Genomic DNA, 15,257 nt, shown 5'->3' with positions numbered 1-15,257 from the left:
CTGCACGGGCCCTGACAGGTGGGTCCCCTTGGCCTTGGTAAGTCAGGTAGCCTCCCTCACTGACACCCTGCTGGAGTCATATTTGGAATTCTCAGAGAATAGACCTTCACTAACTGAACAAAGTGGCATTCAAGGAGAGAAACACATAAGTGTTATGCTTAGAAACAGCAGCACACCAGGAAAAATACAATTATTCTAGTAAATAGCACATTACCCATTCTCCTAAATGTAGAGTTCAGAAGTTGTTGGTATTTTGCATACAATTAAACTTTTTTCAAGTAAAAGCTTACTATAAATATTGGTATGTCAAACAAAACCTGCATGCTGTTAACTGAAACAGAGATAAGGACCACAACCTGTCCTTTAATCCCCCGCCCCCCGATTTCCATAGCTGTTGCAGAAGTACCTCTAATGGACTTAATGTTTTTAAATACCAGTGTAATAAAAAGAATCTCAACAGTACACTTCCTTTTGTGATTATTTGCTTAATATCTACCTGTACTTGTACTAGTGCCTTCCCAAGGATGTACACTATGTCTGATCCTGCTCGATGTAGCACTGCCAGTGCCTGGCAGAGGGCTCAAAACAATGCTTGAGACAGTGTGTGGGAAAATGCTGTGTAAACTCTAAAAACTCTAAAAGGCTACAGCTACAAGGGAGTAGTCTCAATTCACTCGCCAGAATCTATTTTCAGGAAGCAATTATGTTCAGTCGAGTTGAAAGTGTTTTCTCAGGCTCCCAACAAACAAACAGAGAATTATTGTTTGACTGATGCCTGGCAGACACGTGAAGTGACTCCCAAGCCCATCACTGCTTGTCATCATTTAAACATCACCTGTCCCTCTCGCTGGCTCCGTCTCCCACAATTCATTGTGTGGAGGGCATCCATTGTCTCCATGCTCTCTCTCTCTCTCTCTCTCTCTCGTTCTCTCTCCCCCTTCCTTCACACATACACACACACACACACACACACACACACACACACACACACACACCTTTCAAACTGCCACGCAATAGCAGAATGTAATTGCACTTTCATCTTCCTTAGGTATCATGTCTAGAAAAAATCTGCAGTGGGTCTATTCTTCTGATTAGATGGGCACGCCAGCAGAAAAATAAATTGAACCTCTGTCTTTCTGTGAAATCCAATATTTCACAATATACTATTTGACACAGCTCAGATTGCATTGATCTGAATCAGAGCATTGTAGCACACTCAGAAAACATTCCTTTTTATTATGTTACATGGATAAAGAGAAGTTTAAAAGCCCAAGGCATAAACAAAGTCTTGAGCTTTCATTGCTGGCTCATTGACACACTGGGAGTTAATTAAATCTTTAGAAAGTATACTGCTTGGTTTACAAGCTGACACATAATGACAATAACTTGTAATACTTCACACCTCACAGAGTGAAGTGGTATAAGATGTGGATTGGAAAATCTATCAGGCAGGACTTCTCAACCTGTGGAGAGATAGACACCCCCACAAATCCAGTCTGTGGTCATTCCTTTTATGGAGGTGCATTTTGCCTGGAGATGACAAGGAAGACTCCATAGTGGAGCAAAAATTTGAAAGGAGACTGGATAAACCAACTGACTTTGCCTGGTGCCCCCCAGGAAAAGAGACATTCCAAGCAGAGGGACTAGAATGTGCCAATGAGTAAGCACAAAATCTCTCAGTCTTTGGTTTGTCTATATGCTTCCAAAAGCATAAAAATGGCATATCCCACCAGAAACTGTCCACTGCACAAAAATGAGGGGCTATAGCAGTGAGACCCTGCTTGTTCAATCCATCAGTCTTCGGCAGGTGTATGTAAGGCTGGCAATCAAGCAAATCCTCAGTTATCTCCCAGTGAGCAACTGTCTGATCAATCCTCTTCCTTCCTGAAGTAATGAAATTTCTCTTTAAGCCTTCTCTCATGAGCAATTTCACCTTGTTTTCTTTTTTTTTGTAATTTCACCTTTATTGTTTTTTACTTTTACAGTTTTTCAGAGCATTTGTGCCTCCAGAGATTATTTAAATCTCATTCTCTTTTGTTTAGTCATAAGAATTACCAACCCCCTCTTCTCTGGCCCTTTTAGCAAGCTTGTCTCCATGTCTGTGTACATCCTTTATTTGAAAAAAAAATGTTGTCCAAGATGGGATCAGGAGAACCCTGTAGAAAGACTTTGACTACCACCATTCAGACCTCAGACTATACTTTCTAATTGATTAAGCTCTTTTTTCCAGCTTACTTCTTAACTCAGGCAAAAGACCCTACAGGTAATGCATCCCATGATGGGAACCAAAACTACCCCCTCAGGCCCTGACATCAGCAAGACCCAAGACAACGATCCACTTGACCTCATTGCCCACCAGTATGTATCCACTGACTTTTGTCCCACATGTTCCTTATATAAACCTAGAGGTATTTTGGTTTGGACTTTGGACACAGTCTTTGAGATATTCCACTATCGTCCTGGTGTGGGCCTCACTGAAATAAACTCCTTTCTTGGTTCACCATAACTTGTCCCTCTGCCTTTGGATTTTGTCAGCAGCTAGTGGTCAAACCTGGTCTGTTTGGGACCCCTGAAACCTGGTGCTCTTGCAATCCTGTGCCCTGGTTACACTGTGGTGCCCCAAGAGATGGCTGACTTGGAGATCACACAGAATTATTCATCAGTAGTCTCTGTGTAGGGTTGATCTACCATTTTTGACCATTTTTGACTACGACTTCCATTATTACTCCTGAGTTACTTGATTTCTGTTAAACAATGCAACACAGTGAAAAAGTACCAGAGAATGAGATAAGATTTTAATGTGAATACTGACTCTGACACTCTCTGTATGAAGAGGAGTCAGATATTTTTCTCTGAGTCTCAGTTACTTAATCTCTAAAATGGAAATAAACATGCAAATGTCTGTGGATGCTCATACTGGCACTGATACTGGTCCAGGCCTAAAAATAAGCACTGCTTTTTCTTATTTCCAGGTGTTGAATAACAGAATATTTTCCTCCATCATTCGTTTAGTCCCTCTGGGACATTTTGTCAGTGACATCTTTCAAAACATCTTCTAACTTGCAGTAATGGCTCACTTCGTTGTGGAATAATGAGGGCTAAAAAATCTGCACTTATACTTTCATCACAAATATATCACTGGTCCCGAGCGCTGTCTGCTTCAGAGCTCAAGGAATGAGTGCTTGGAGATCAGACAAGAAATTGTCCCCTTTCACTTGCTTCCAGCATTCCTACTCCTTTAAGTACCCAGGAATTGTAGATGTGGCTTGGACAGAAGCAATCTCTAATAAGGGAACTTGTGAGCTATATCAAAGCAGAATCCAAATCAGAACTAAGATTCAGGTACATTTCTGAATCACAATTAAACCTTGGAAAAGATATTCCACTTCTCTGAACTTCTTCCTTATTTAGAAAGTAGGCATAATATTATCTATTTTGCAGCAAAGTTAAGAAAGTAGCATGAAATAGCACGAAGGTACACTTAAGAAGAGGGTAGCTGCTATTAATAAAATGGCTTCTGGGGGCACCTGGGTGGCTCAGTTGGTTAAGCATCTGACTCTTGATTTCAGCTTAGGTCATGATCTCACAGTTGGCTCAGGTCAGGATCTTAAACACTGAGTGTGGGGTCTACTTAAGAATCTCTCTCTCCCTTTCCCTTTGGCCCTCCCTTCTAGTCCCTCCCCCACTGCTCACACACATGCTTTCTCTCTTTCAAAATAAATTAAATCAAATTAAATTAAATTAAATTAAATTAAATTAAATTAAATTAAATGGCATCTGAACAAAGGCCACTCTCAGTGTCTAATGCCTGGATGGGGAAGCTCTTTTCCAATATGCAAGTTTAAAAACTAACTATTGTTTTTTGAATATTTGCTCTGTGCAAGTATCATAAAGGCACTGTGGAAAAAAATGCAAGTCATGATATTAATGAACTACTGTTCTCATATGGGGAGATATTCACCATATGTTAATATGCTTCTGATAAGTTATAAGTGGTGATTGTCATGAGAGAGGTGAAGGCAAAGGACTGTGAAAATTCAGAGAATGGAGAGGCTTCTACTTGTGTATGGCCATAAAGATTCCTTACAGAGAAAGAAAGATTTTGAATGTGACCTTAAATGGAAAGCAAAGGTAGATCTGAAGAGATAGGGTTTAAGGTAGGTTAAAGTTCCTGGTTGTATGCACCAGACAGCAAAGGAAAAAAAAAAAAAGTAATAGTTCTCTTAAAGGAAAGAAAAGATTTATTGGAAAGATGCATTAAAGAGTTAAAATACAAGCTTGAGGAAAGGCCAAGAACCAGGAGATAGATGTCCAGACATGTCAGCAACAGAGGCACTTGACTTCTTTTTAGGATGCAGCCAAGAAATAACTAGCTTGTAGCTGCATTTCATGACTTGACATCTCTATTCCTGTGCTCAAATTCTAAGGAAAGAGTCCAACTGGTACAGTGCATTTAGTCAAAAATGCACTTCCTGCCCAGGGGGGAGGGCAGGGTCATTAAGGACTCCTTAGTAAGCAGGCAAACACAATTTGTGTTGATTATGGATCAGAATGAAGGAGTACATTCCAGGGAGACAGACCCAGTGAGCAGTATCACGGAGGTCAGAAAACTCAAAAATAGGGAATTGTGTGAAGCATGGCCAGACTGTAGTGTCTGTGAAGGAGGGGAACAGAAGATGAAAGCCAGAAACTGAATCTATTCCAACAATGCCTTCGAGATCCCTTGGATAAAGAGTGAGAAAGAGATGATATCAGAAAGGAATAAGTGACATTGAGACAGATTATTGCAAAGAAATTAATTCTGGGGATCCCTGGGTGGCGCAGCGGTTTGGCGCCTGCCTTTGGCCCAGGGCGCGATCCTGGAGACCCGGGATCGAATCCCACGTCAGGCTCCCGGTGCATGGAGCCTGCTTCTCCCTCTGCCTGTGTCTCTGCCTCTCTCTCTCTCTCTGTGACTATCATGCATAAATAAATAAAATCTTTAAAAAAAAAAAAAAAAAAGAAATTAATTCTGTGGGGTCTGCTGGGGTTGCTACTAAACATTGGGAACAAAAATTATTCTGTGATCACCATACAGCAAGAGCAGGTGTTAGATTTAATTCCATATCATGGACCAAGTGCCTGTTCATAGTAAAGAACAAAGTACATCAAACATTCTGAAAAACACTTCTTGAATTAAATTTATCATAACCTGAAAAATCTTGCTTTGATTTTGTTATCTAAATTGATTTTACTTTCTATTGGGATATGTGCTTTGTTTCCAAATTCTGTTTAATAATTACTCATTCACTCAACAATTTTTTTTGATAATCTGAACAACTTTTCATTCATTCAATAGACAAGTACTGTCAGCTTCAAGATGGAGGATGTGATTTCTACATTTATCTTCTGTCTCTCCTGAGTCTTCACTGAAATGAAACTCTAGAAGTACAAAAAGGAGCACATTTATAGCAGAAAACAAAGGACTGGAGGAGTCACTACTGATGACAGTGGAGAGAGTTCAGCAAATTACTAAATAGAAGAGAATAAAAACAAGTTCATGGATGAATATTCAGAAAAAGTGGCGTTAAAGAACCTGCTACAGGAGGTTACAGAGGAGGTGAGGGCCCCTCTGCTCATAGGGACTCAAAAAATCCACTGGCTCATTCAAGATCAACAAGTGCACTGGAAGATTGAAATGAGAAGTGGACTGTAAAACATGGAATAATTTAAGATCTCCTTAACTATTGTTCTCCCTTTGCACAACACCAAGGTGAACTGACATCTACCCATAGTCATGAAGTGGAGTCTGTTGTCTGAGAAAACTGAATGAACCATATGGGAAAGCTAAAGCTTCTTATGTGGATATTGGCTAAAAATAATCACTTCATCAACCTTCATTGGAAGCCCAATAGCCCAAAGCTCTTCTCCTACCAAATGATCATGAGTCTGTGGATTTTCTATTTAGAATAAAGAATAGAGAATAAACCTATTGTTCATTTACCTATTCTTTTTTTAATTTTTTTAAATTTATTTATTCATGAGAGACACAGAGAGAGAGAGAGAGAGAGAGAGAGAGGCAGAGGGAGAAGCAGGCTCTATGCAGGGAGCCCGACATGGAACTTGATCCAGGGTCTCCAGGACCACGCCCCAGGCGGAAGGCAGGCGGTAACCACTGAACCACCCAGGGAGCCCCTCATTTACCTATTCTTATGCCAATAATATTGTGCTAATTACTACTATTTCATATATTATACCTTAAGTCCAGTGAAACAATTGTTCTTTGTCTTGCTTTAAATTACATTCCCAGATTAATTTTAGAACTGACTTATATGGATATTATCCTATTAAATTATATGTCACAAGGTACAAATAAACTCACAAAATTCAATCGCATTTCTTTAAAAAAATTTTTTTTTAATTTCTTTATTCATGAGAGAGAGAGAGAGAGAGGCAGAAACACAGGCAGAAGGAGAAGCAGACACCCCACAAGGAGCCTGACGCGGGACTGGATCCCGGACCAGGATCACACCCTGAGCTGAAGGCAAACACTTAACCGCTGAGCCACTCAGTCGTCCCTAATTGCGTTTCTTTATACCATCATTAATCTATCAGAAACCAAAATTCAAAGCACAAACCACTTGTAACCACTATAAAAATTAAAACATGTAGGTGCAAATCTAATAAAGCACCAGTGGGTTAAATATGTAGAAAACTATAGAACTCTGATGAAAGGAAGCAAACAAGATCTAATTAAATGGAGAGACATAATATAAATGCAGTGGAAGACATAGTAAAAATGTCAATTCTATCCATGTTGATATATAGATTTAACACAATTCCTACCAAAACCCAATCAAAACTTTTATAGATGTAGACAAATTTATTTTAACTTACATATGTAAAGGCAAAGCATAACTAAACTTATTTTGAAGAGGAAGAGTACAGTGGAAAGATTCACATTTTCCCATTGTAAGACTTATAATGTAACTACAATAATTAATAACAGTGAGGTATTGGTAGAAGGATTGGCACATAGACAATGGAACAGAATAAAAAGCCCAGAAACGGATCTACAAAATATACTTCTCTGATTTTTGAAAAAGGTGCCAAGGCAACTCAAGAAGAAGGGTAGTATTTTCAACCAATGATACTGGAACAACTGAAAATCAAAAGGCAAAAAATAAATTTCAAACTAAAATGGATTTTTTTAATAAAAATTAACTGAAAATAAATCACAGATCTAAAAGTAAAATGTAAAACCATAAAATTTTTAGAAGAGAACATGAGAGCATTTCTGTGACCTAGAGTTGGACAAAAATTCTTAGACACAATGATCTATGAGAGATCTAAAAAAACAAAGTGGTTAAGATAGACTTAATTGAAATTTAAAATGTTTCCTCTGTGAAAAATCCTGTTAAAAGGATAAAAAGACAAGCTAACAATGAGAAAAAAAACTCTTTGCAAATCACATATCTGACAAAGGACTTCTATCTAGACTATATTTTAAAAACAACCTAAACTCAATAGTGAGGGAGAAAAATGCAATCCGATTAGAAAGTGAAAAAAAAAATAGATTTGAACAGACATTTTGCCAAAGAAGATATATGAATGCTGAATAAGCATGTGAAAAGATTTTCAACATCACTAGCCATTAAAGAAATGCAAATTAAAATCACAATTAGATACTACTAAAAATCTATTAAAATGTCTGATATAATACTGATAGTACCAAATCCTGGAGACCATGTGAAGAAAGCAGATCTCTCACACACTGCTAAAAGGAATGGAACCCATAAAGCCACTATGGAAAAGAATTTGTCACTTTCTTTTAAAGTTAAGCATGTATTCACTACAAGATCCAGCAATGCCCTTTCTGGGGCATTTACCCAAGAAAATTGAAAACATATATTTACACTAATACTAAATACAAATATTCATAGCAGCTTTATTTAAAATAGCTGGAATAACTGGAAACAATACAAATACCCCTCAAGAAGTAAATGGTTAAACAAACTCTGGTACATCACACAAGGGAATAATACTCAGCAAAAAAGAAACGAGTTATTGGATAGAGAGATCTCAAGAGCATCATGGTCAATAATAATAATAAAAAAAACAGTTTCAAAAGATTGCACACTCTATGACTCCATTTATATATCATCCTCAAAATTACAAAATTATAGAAATGGAGAATAAATTAGTGTTAGGATTTAAGATAAAGTTGTGATTATAAAGGGATAGCATGAAGGACTTCCTATGTACTGAAAAAAAAAAATAGTCCTGTATCTTGACTGTGGCAGTTGTCATATAAATCTATACAAGTGATAAAATGGCATAGAACTTGCACATGTAAACTATGGGCATAAAAAATGACTACATATAAAAAAAAAAAAATGACTACATATAAAAACTGATGAAATCTGAGCTTGGTTTGCAGTCTAGTTAATTGGCTGATGTCAACTTTCTAATTTTAATAATGTATTATATATACGTAAGATGTTTTTACTGATGGTATCTTAGTAATGGGTGGATTTGATCTCACTGCACTCTTGTGAAACTTCTTGAGGGTCTATAATTATTCCAAAATAAAAATATAAAAAATGTATACAAATGGAATTGCACTCTATATGCTCTGATGTAATTTTTTTGTTCTTCAACATTTTGTCCCTCAACATTGTGAGCTTCATCCAGGGGATGACTACAGCTCTTATTTATTAATTTCCACTGATACAGAATTTTCACTGTATACTATTCCATAACTTATTATTTATCTTCCCAATAATGTACATTTAGATTGTTTCCAGTCAATATTTTTGCAGGTTTGTTTGTTTGTTTGTTTTGCTATTCACAACAACAATGCAATGAACCATCTGGTGCATCCGTGAGATCATTTCTCTGGGGAACTGGATCATAAGAATGGACATTTTTGAAATTCACTCTTCAAAGTAGTTCTACCAATTTGTACAAGAAGTAATTGTGAGCAGTTTCTTTACTCAATATGTGATATTATCAAGCTTTTAAGTCTTTTCCACTTTGAAGATGGGAATTGTTTACTTTTGTATTGCCCTTATTATAATATAATAAAATTATTATAACTATAATATATGTCCTTATTATATTGTTTCAAATATTTGATGGTTGCTTCTTCCTACCTCTTCAATCACATTCCCTGCCACTAATTGCACTCCAGCAACCCTGGCCTTCTTTCTTCTCCTTGTCCAAGCCTAGAGGCTTCTTGTCCTAGGGCCTTCGTATTTGTTGTTCCTTCTACTTGACCGCTCTACCTGAAATAGTCTTCCTTCAGACAGTTAAATTTTCAGACTCTTCTTGTTCTTCTGTTCTCTCTTTACGTCCTCAGAAGGGTCTTTCCTGATTATCTTCATATCACTATCAACATTTTTAAATACATTTCAGTACTCTCGGAAAGAATTGAAACAATCTTTTTTCTTTCTTTTTCATTTTGTTTTCATTTGTTTTTTATTTAAATTCAATTAGCAACATATAGTATATCATTAATTTCAGATATACTGTTCAATAATTTATCAGGTGCATATAAAATCCAGTGCTTATTACATCATGTGCCCTCCTTAGAAACAATCTTGATCATTTTGTTTTTAATAACTTACTGTCTCTCTCACCTTTTAGAATATAATCATCTCCTTGAGAGAAGTGATATTGTAAATTTTCTTTATTGTAGTCGCCCTCATACCTAGAATAGTGAAGAGGTAGTACCATATTGGTGGGAAAATTATGAGTCTTTGAACAGCTTGACATATGGAGCAAGCAAGATCTTATGAGTCATGGTAAAGAGTATATATTTGCTTTTGAACATGATATTAATATTAAAGAAACATAGAAAGAGCACACACAATCCTAAATATATAATAAGATTTATGTGATCTTCCTGCGTAAGACATAAACACTAAATTTCTCATTATAAGCCTGTTTCCCTCTGGATCATTGATCTCTGAGATTTTCCATTACTCCACTAATAACTCGGGGCCCTTATCACTAATATTCGACACCATCTTCTTTATTGAGCTACTTCTAAGAAAGATACCCAAAATAAAAACTTTCAGAATTATTGCACATGCAATCTGTTCTAATTTGATATTCAACAAGGTATCGAATAATAAGCTCAATTATTTTATAGTAAATCAAAACTGAAGTTATATAACATGGAATCAAATAAGAAGACACCACACTAAATTGTTGAGATAGGCTTAAATGCACTTATTAGAAAACAGGAATGAATAAATGATCAAGCTATTCAATTCTATACACTAAAAGAATAAGAAAATAAAAGAAAAGGAAACATGAAGAAAAAATCATATGCTATTAAAATAAAAAACAATGAAATTTTTAAAAATGAGAGATGATAATACCATGAGTTCAATTTTTGAAGAGTCAAAGAGAGAGACAGAAAGAGAAAGGACAAGAGAAAGACTAATGAAATAAGAAACACCAAATAAGGAATATTGAGATAGATAAAGAGCTCTCTGACTATCAACATAATTATTTTTAAGTATGGTTGACAAACAACATTACATTAGTGTCAGGTATACACAAAAGTGATTCTACAAGTCTATATGTTATGCTATGCTCACCACAAGTATAGCTACCATCTGTCACCATAGAGTGCTATTAAAAATACCATTGAAAAAAATAAAATAAAATAAAATAAAAAAGTAAAAATACCATTGATTATATTCCCTTTGCTGTAACATTTATTCACATGACTTATTTATTCTATAACTGGAAGTCTCTATCTCTCACTCCCCTTCACCCATTTTCCCATCTCTAAAACCCTTTCCCTCTGACAACCACCTGTTTGTTCTCTGTATTTATAAGAACATTTCTGCTTTTTGTTTGTTTATTCATTTGTTTTGTTTTTTTTTAGATTCTATATATAAGTGAAATCATATGGCATTTGTCTTGAAAATAGCAAGATTTTATTCATTTTTATGGCTGAATAGTATTCTACTTCTTCTTTATCCATTCATCTAGCAGTGACCACCTGAGTTGCTTCCATATCTTGACTTATTGTCAGTAATGCTGCAGCAAACATAGCATATATTTTTAAAATTAGTCAATAAAAATATGTTTTTTATGTAACACAAATAAGCAAATTGATCCTAATAATTGTGTAAATGTTAACATCCAAACTTTAAAGAATTATACTTCCTTCTAATGACTATGCATTAAATTTGCATTTAGGAATTTTTCCTAAAAATGAGAAATTTCTGAAAATCTTTAGAAGGAAAAGAGCTAAAAAATGCCAAACTAATCAGAAGTATCAAAAGCTTTAAACTTCTTGTTTCACAGTCCCAGATCTGTAGAATTTGGCATCCTTATAAGATGAAAAAAAAAAAATCTTTTGTGTACTTCAAAGTGACTCTTAAGTATTCACTTATAAACATCTAATCTTTTTAAATATTTCCTGGTTAAAAATATGAGTCCTTTTCAGTTCCTTGATTTCTCTATGTTGGGTCTTCTTCCTTTCTTCTTATATTTTCTCATATTTGAAACATTTACTAGGCAAGTCTGTATAGTTTTTTAGTTCAATGTAATGGATCCCAGTTGCTCATGGGATTCACTATCTCCCTAATATTACCTTTATCAGTAAAAAAAGTGATATTTTATTTTTAATAGTTTGAGAACTTGAATATGAGAGAGAGAGGTTGTTTACAGAGTATTTTTTAATCTTCAAAGACTGCTACAACCATAAGATCAATAAAGGAAGAATTGTCAATGCCATTCTATCTTAAAGAGGCAACTGCATCCAGTTGAGTTGGGAAAGGCCAGTTTGCCAGGCTTCCAACTATTCACAACCCACTCAGGAGGAAAGTAGAAGTGAAACTGAATGCATGGTTACATTAAAATATAATTTTCTATTTATTTAAACCACTAGATTTTGGGGACTCTATATATTAGAAGCTACATGTTTGTACTAATGAATGTACCCCATGAATTAAAGTATTTTTCAGAGAGAAATACAACTTGATAGAATGCAAAGAATTGCCAGAATTCTGTGTAGAAAGCCATGGAAGCAATTATGTAGATTATTTCATGCAGGCATGTGGAAATGTATTTGATTATATTTATATTTGCTTTTTAAGCATATTTTACTTTTTTTATTTAAATTCAATTAACCAACAAATATTACAGTATTATTTTCAGATGTAGTTTTCAATAATTTATCAGTTGCATATAATATCCAGTGCTCATCACATCAAGGGCCCTCCTTAATGTCCATCACTCAGTTACCCCATCTCCCCACCCAAGTCCCCTTCCGCAACCCAGTTTGTTTCCCAGAGTTTAGAGTCTCCCATGGTTTGCTTCCCTCTCTGATTTATATTTGCTTTTAAAAGAATGTGACAAGTAAAAAAACAAATGTTGAAAAACAAAGCCATCAATCAGCAAGGCAAAAGATAGTCCGGCAAATGGTGTGCTATGGCACTTCTCTAAAGGACACAAGGAGAAAGTACTTTAGCAATTAGCAGGTTCCATTTCTGAAGTTCATTAGCAATTCCCAATGTCTGGTTTTCTCATCTTATGAGCAATTCCATTATTAATATATAGAAAGCTAATATGAAAAGCACATTCTTATTTTAATTATCTAATTAACTAATCCAAGCACAATTAAATCACTAAATTCATACAATATTAATTTTTCTTAGTTCATTTCATAGATACCAAATGTCTTTACAAGTTAACATTTCTGTGGACTTTCCCACCATTTTGATATTTGATAGGGACCATTGGACTTCTTAAAATGCATGAACTCAGAAATCATAAAGAATTAGAGGTCTCTCATATAGTTTCATCTGTCTTATTTCTAGAAAATTTTGTTCAACTTCACCCTAAGAGCTCAATAAATAATAAAGTCATCCAGTAAGTAACATTTATCACCTCAAATAAAAGTACTTATTTCTATCTTTTTGACAACTAATTACATGACAGAAAGAAGTAGAAAGGAATGGAATGTCTTGAGCGCAAGAAGATATAAGGAAACCCTCCTTTGAAGGCTGGAAATTTGAAAGCTAAAGAAATAATTAATCCCGTTCCTTCCTGGGGCCATTGAGAGTGGCAGTGCCTCTGATGGTTCCATTCCACCATTCCATATATTAAAGACAAGATGGTAGCCATGGGATAATAGTTTGATTGGGCATAAGAATTTCTTGAGGCAGCCTGTATCAGCATCTTTCCTGGGTCTCTCTAGATGCATGTAAGAAATCTGAATACTTTTCATGGGCCATATTCTAGGGGTGATGAAGCACAAGAGGTGGTTTGCCTCAAATAATTAATAATAATAATAATAATAATAATAATAATAATAATATAGTTCTCAGTACAATATAATATCTATAACATACTTATAAATATTATATATGGTGTTATAGATATTATATATAGATATTATGTATATTTATAAAACATGTCTCATATTTTTATTGTAAGCATTTGCTAGAAGTACCAAAGAAAGGGAACAGTAGCAGAAATTGTCCAAGCCAGGCACCAGTTGATGGCAGTAGATAAATCTCAGGGCAGCAGTAGTTCCAGCCATGTAAGAGGTATAGATAGAGTCAACAAAGGAAAATGTCTGAATTCTCCAGGAGGCATTATGAGATACTATGTAATATCCTGATGTCAAGGGACAGAATTATGCTGTTTGATGGACATTTCTCATTCACAACCTGTGCTGCTGTGTTCATGAATTTATTTATAAAATTTTATTACTGAAGTATAGTTGGCACACAATGTTATATTAGTTTCAGATATACGAATACTGATTTGAAAATCCTATACTAGTTGTTTACTTGTGGCTCACAACAAGTGATATTTTCCTCTTTTTTAAGATCTTTTTTTTTTTAATCTCATAGTAGGCAATGCACTATGATGTCACCTGGGAATTTGCCTCAAAACTAAATTTTATGCTGGCAAGTTATTAAATTATGGGCTCACACTGACTTGAAGAATAACTGGGTTGATCTGAGAGTTTCCCTGACGGGATGAGCCTGAATTGGCTGCTAACAGAGGAGTAGCCACAGCTTATATCACTTTTAATGTATTCTCTCTCTCTTGAGGTGAGATAGTAAAGCATATTACACTACTCAGAAGAAGAAATTGTGAAAGATTCTGGGCTTTGCTGACAGTAAGACATAGCTGTGAATTCATCCTCTGCCACTAAGCTGACTGGGGTACACTTGAGGAGAACTTTTCCCTTCTTCAAGGTTCATTGGCTTTCCTCCTCTATGTCAACATGGGGATATTGAATAATACATCTGAAACTAATGATGTACTGTATAGTGGCTAATTTAATTTAAGTTTTTAAAAAAAGAATGGGTATAATAAAGTACCAGACAGTGTTGGTGTGAAGATGTATGTGAGTCATACACAGTGTCAATTGAATCATTTGAGTAATTGAACCAATTGAACCTCATCATATCTGATCTCACACACTGTGAAAACTCTTTCACAAGACTTTTGGGAACTCCTGAGATTTTGCTTCTTTCCCAGTCACTTTCAGCTTTAATTTCTACCTTCTGCTAAACTCTCAATCATTACCCTGCATCTTGTGGCTTGTTATTTATTTCTGCTCCAGTGTAAATCTGAATTTAGACATGTGTACATCTCATTGGTTTCTCAGCTGCTTTTAGTAGATTATAATTCCCTAGTGGATTCACATCACAATAGCATGTAGAAAATACATTCATATTGAATATTAAATTTCCCTGATATTTTAAGACTTTTTTTTTAATTTCTAGCAAGTCAGATTTAGCCTAAAGATGTTTTCCAGCCTCTGTTTTTTTCTTATCTCCCTTAACCCTCTTTCTCCTCAGAGCTCTCCCCTAGCACATTTCTTTTTTTCTATCTTTACATGTGAATAAATAAATATATATCTCTCAGACAAATATATATGTACATATAAATGTATACATATATTTGTAACATAAAATTCAAGAAGTAAGGAACTACAAAAATGAAAACAATGCAACTACTGTGGAAAACAGTATGGAATTTTTGGGGGGTTTTGTTTTCTTTTAAGTTAAAAACAGAAATACCATATGACCCACTAATTCCACTACTGATTGTTTACCCAAAGAAAACAGAAATATTAATTTGAATATACATGCACTTCTATGTTTATTGTGGCTTTGTTTACAACAGCCAGAATATGGAAGCAACACACACACACATATATACATATATATACACATATGCATATATAACAGATATATAATAGAATATTACTCAGGCATAGAAAAGAATAG

The 15,257-nt window shown here is 35.2% G+C and overlaps 1 long non-coding RNA gene across 8 annotated transcripts in view; it reads right to left on the bottom strand.

The window, feature by feature from the left end:
* The window catches only part of LOC102156687, a 214,232-nt gene that overhangs the window by 28,219 nt on the left and 170,756 nt on the right, over positions 1-15,257 (bottom strand). For 3 of the 8 annotated variants that reach the window (XR_005357210.1, XR_005357209.1, XR_005357215.1), the window contains exon 7: positions 7,066-7,141. The exons of the other annotated variants lie outside the window; for them this stretch is intronic. This is a non-coding gene — a long non-coding RNA (uncharacterized LOC102156687). The remainder of the gene's footprint in view (positions 1-7,065; positions 7,142-15,257) is intronic. 8 annotated transcript variants of the gene reach the window in all.

This window comes from Canis lupus, chromosome 3 (assembly GCF_011100685.1).
Source record: "Canis lupus familiaris isolate Mischka breed German Shepherd chromosome 3, alternate assembly UU_Cfam_GSD_1.0, whole genome shotgun sequence".
NCBI classification, from domain to species: domain Eukaryota; kingdom Metazoa; phylum Chordata; class Mammalia; order Carnivora; family Canidae; genus Canis; species Canis lupus.
Note: the sequence above shows the minus strand (reverse complement) of the source record. Positions and strands in the feature narration are given on the sequence as shown.